This window comes from Otolemur garnettii, unplaced genomic scaffold (assembly GCF_000181295.1).
Source record: "Otolemur garnettii isolate 467f Iridium unplaced genomic scaffold, OtoGar3 scaffold01514, whole genome shotgun sequence".
Lineage (NCBI taxonomy): Eukaryota > Metazoa > Chordata > Mammalia > Primates > Galagidae > Otolemur > Otolemur garnettii.
The window spans coordinates 1-4,547 of record NW_003853909.1 but is presented as its reverse complement, the minus strand read 5'-3'; the positions used below and the strand labels follow the sequence as shown (position 1 = coordinate 4,547).

General features: G+C 41.4%; 1 pseudogene; it reads right to left on the bottom strand.

The window, feature by feature from the left end:
* Nucleotides 1-3,955: 3,955 nt before the first annotated feature.
* LOC100953542 lies at nucleotides 3,956-4,521 on the bottom strand (annotated as a pseudogene).
* Nucleotides 4,522-4,547: the final 26 nt, after the last annotated feature.

The following is a 4,547-nucleotide window of genomic DNA, read 5'->3' as shown; positions in this document are numbered from 1 at the left end:
GGAACAAATTCTGATGTTGATGGGGGAAATCCACGAGACAGGAACATGCCATGCAGAGTTTGTATGGAGAACACAACTGGCGGAGCTCCTTTTGGCCCCAGAGGGGAAGTAAGGTAAAGAAGGGACAGGAGGACATTAGGAAGTCAAGTTCCTCCCCAGATCACGGGTGGCAGACCTGGCCACACCAGAGGGAAAGAGGAAGGGGATTAAGGGAAGGGAAGGAGAAAAAAAGAAAAAGGGAAGCGTGAGAGGGAAAAGAGCACACGGAGAGAAGAAAGTCCTCACTATAAATCTCTGTTGTCCCTACACTATACCCTGGAAATTGCAAAATAAGAAAACAAAACAAAACTAACTTAGGTAAATGGAAACATTTTCTTTAAAAAAACATCTTTCTTAAGGAGAAAAAAAAAGTTGAAAAACTAGAGTAAAGGAAATCATCACCACCAAACTGGACCAAATGTCAAGTCCAGGAAAAGTGCATTCTTTTCCATTTTATTATTTTTTTTTAAGAAAAAGAAAGGTTTGCATTTAATTCAACCAAAATTTAAAAAGAAGAAAGGAGTCTAAAGAGGAGAAAAGGGGGAGCTTGGGAAGGAAAAGGGGGGCAACACACGGCAAACCCAAAAAAAGAGACAATAAGAATGATATCTACCAGACAATGTAGTTTGTTTACCATAGCGTGTCCGATGCCTGAGTGCTTTGGGGAGAAGGGGGGAAGAAAGGAAATTAAAAATTGTGAACAGAACGATTGTTAATTAAAAAAACTAAAAACAAAGATGAGTCGTTAGGGTGTTAGTACATTAGTCGGTTAGTAAAATGACACATTGCATGAATGATCTTGTGTTAGTTTTTCAAAAAAAAGGCACCCGACACAGAAAAAGAGAGTGGGGGGAAGACAATGAGACTAGGACTCTATGGAACACCTTGCCACCCAGCGCGCCTCCGGGAGAGGAGCTGGGGTCCATGTGCCATTGTGACTCCCCAGTGACTTCTAAATACCCTTCAAACCAGATCTCACCCCAGTTAGAATGAGTGTCATACTTACTTTCCCAGGACTCTTCTGAGTGACCATAGCCCACACTCCCATCCCCCCCCCAGTCTAATAGAGACATGTTCCACCTGTTCTGAACGAATTCTTCCCCAAAGTGTATCATTCCACATGAAGAGTCATTCACATTTGACTCTGACTATATAGATAGATGATCATGACCTTCTCCTAAAAAGAACTCAAAACATTTATAGATCAAATCTAGCGTAGAAAGGCTATGTTAAGTAGTATACTCTGGGTTTTCATAGACTCGAAGAAGGGAAGACTGGCAACTCGTTTTGAGTCTGTGGTTTAACAAAAGTAACATACAAAAGTATAACAATTAAAGTGATGGTCATGACCTTGCACTTAGACAAGGTAATAACCAACCACCTTACACACACAGGCATAAAAATATCTCAGTACTTTGGTCCCTAATCCCAGTTGTAGTTTGGAACAAATACAGATAGTCCATGGGTCTTTCTTTAATTAGAAGTCCCAATAAAGTACCCGGCCTTGGCCCTGACTTGGCTTCAAAATGATGACCATGAAGGAAGAAATAAGGAGAGCTCTGCACCATTTAGTGATAAATACTCCAGAAAACCCCAGGCTAACTTTACTCAGATGAGTTTTTGCCACAGAAGGGATTCAACCCTACCAAAAATATGGATGACGCTGCCCTATGTTTGTTATCAAATATTTAAGAAGCTATTTGCAGTTTCATGTAAATAGATGGGAGTGTCCCACCCTTCAAATGTACTCTAGAGAACTCAAAAGGATGTTATAAATGTTTTTTTCTTAATGAATGGGCAAAATAATAATCTTCTATTATTCAGCATGAAAAAGATTGCATTTGTAAAATCAACTTTGCTTTTCAGAGATTTCCCTCTCTTTCAAAAAAAAAATCACATTTGGATGCAAAATTTAGTCCGGATTTCAATGAGTTCCAATATTAGGTGCTCTTTCTCACATGAGATTAATATGCTCTCTGCCAAGAAATACCCCAATATCCTAAGGCCTCTGTAGCCTCATGTAGAACAGAGAGCTACACGTCGCTGTATCCTTGGCACCAGCCAGCCGCAGTCACCTCTGAGACAGAATGCTCAGCCTGTAGATCATGCGCACGTCACAGCATGTCTACCCCCAGACCACGGATGAGCTCATAATCCTTCTGGAACATAAGGTGCTTTGCATATTTAGCCACCACACATGGCTGGGGAGGATCGTAATCACCATTTCACTAATGGAAACTGTGATGTAGAAAGGTTAAACGGCTTGTCCAAGGACACAGAGAGGAGTGGGGCCCTAGAACTTGGAACAAAATCATCCATGCTGATTTTCCTGTAGATACTCGGACTAAAACAGCACAACCAATATTTGAATTACAGTTTGGCTTATCCTCTCTCTGTTTAAAGAATCTAATTGGGACCTTACACTGTCTCAGAAAAGTGTTGTTAGTTGAAACAAAAGCAAGCCTTTCCCAGGCTAATTAGAATCATTCTAAAATAGTAAGGAAGGGTAGGAGAGAGTTAGAGAAACCAATTGGTGAGAACCATGTCTGATTCTGCTCCCCAGTGCATGAAAAGTCTCTCCCCAGTGACTAATGTCTACAGGGTGTTATTCTGCACCTGCCATTTACAACTGGACAAAGGTTATATTTCACTTTTTGGTCTAATTGGTGCAGCTCACACATATTAAGCACTCATAAATCAGCAAATGGAAATTTGATTTTGATTCTCTTGACAGTTCAGAAGTTCTCTTCTGGGTAAGTGTGGATGGAGCAGGATATAAAAGAAGATAATGGCAGCAGGGTGCTTAGGCTTTGGAGGGAAAACAGAGAACAATGATCCCAAAATGCTGAACCCGTGTACGTTCAGATGATGAGGAACTCCAAGTCCTGTGTTACTTGGTGACATCACCACAGATAGAATCGAATTTCTCAACCAGGTGGCTTCCTTGCCACACTTAAGTGTGAAAATGTGTGTTTCAACTATTGTGTGCTTCCGATGCGTGCTAGCCTACACCATTTGTTTAGCATTACTGACTCAGATTTTATTAAACAGAAAACATATGCAAAACACCTGTCATTTCTTATGCTTTCATATTTACATTAGAAAGCATTAAATCAATCTCACTGCAGAAGAAAATTTGATAAGCACTTTCTGGAGTGTGTATAGTGTTTTCTTATTAATAACGGATGGAAGCTATCCAACCGGGTTTAATGACAAATTTGCAAGTAGGAAAAGCAAGTGAAAATGGCAAATTGGAAAGGGCATTCTCAGCACAGATCTTGATGTACATAGAAAATGCTGTTCTTTTATGGACATGGATTGAGGAGTTATTAGTTATTGCTTATGAAATCGAACCCAACCTCACTTGGCTAAGGCTTTTTGAGAATGTTGTCACCTGACAGAGTTGCCTGCTTAGAACTGGCAAGCGATGGGGGTTCCCAAGCACCGACAGAACCAGGAAAGGCTGCTCCAAAGTTGGCTTTTTTAATTTGGGTCCTTCCACTTTGCAGGCCTCCCAGTCAACTGAAGAGTCTGGGAGGTAGAGACAGGGGCAATAGAGTAGGACCACCACATCAAGGAACAGAGAAACAGGAATGCAGAAAGATGTCAACTAATTCATTCCTAGGATCAGGTTAACATAACAACAGGAAAAAAAACAAAGACAAAGAAAAAGTTGGGGAGGAGTGGTAAATTAACAGGAAGAGAAAAAGAAGACTTTCTGGAGGGAATTAAAATTGTGGCATCGTGGCAATGGCTAACTTAATTAAAAGGAAAAACATATATTCAAAGAATGTAGGAAATCTATCCAGCTGCAGAAACAAAATTCTGTCCCTAATTGAATTTAATAATAATACGATAAGATTCAAATGTAATTAAGAAAATGATAAAAGGAAAGCAGGATAAAAAGGATGAAAGTACTTATAACTTTTATTATCTATACAACCACCAAGTTCGTTTTTCTCCTAAATAACGAGAACAAATGGAGAACTGAAGCAGGAGGAGAAACACAGTTTAATAATTTTCCCTGTGAATTGCAAAGACTGGGAGAAAGACTGTGTTATACCCGTACCTGCATCTCTACCCCTCTCCGCCTCACCCATCACCTGCTCCACAAATTTCCTACCCAACTACCTAAGGCGAGGAGCCTTCCAGGCCCTCTCTTTCCTCAGCCATTACCTGCCGGAGGTTGCGTGTCACTTTGACATCGTGCCAGGCGTTGTCGTTGAATTTTCCATTCACTGGCTCCACAATGGCCTCAAAGGCCCCGGACCCCAGGTTAATGACCAAGGAGACCGCGCCATCCTTCAGAGCCAGGTTAACATAGTCGGCCGACTTGCCCGTGTGCAAGATGAGCCCGTTGCGCTGCCAGGTCTTAAAGGAGAGGGTGATTTCATCACTGCTGCTCTGGATCGGGTTCTGTGACAGGTCATAGCACAGGTACTCTGAGCCTCGGAACGTGGCCACATTCTCCTCCCGAGCTATAGGAAAAGAAAAGAGGAAAGTGATCA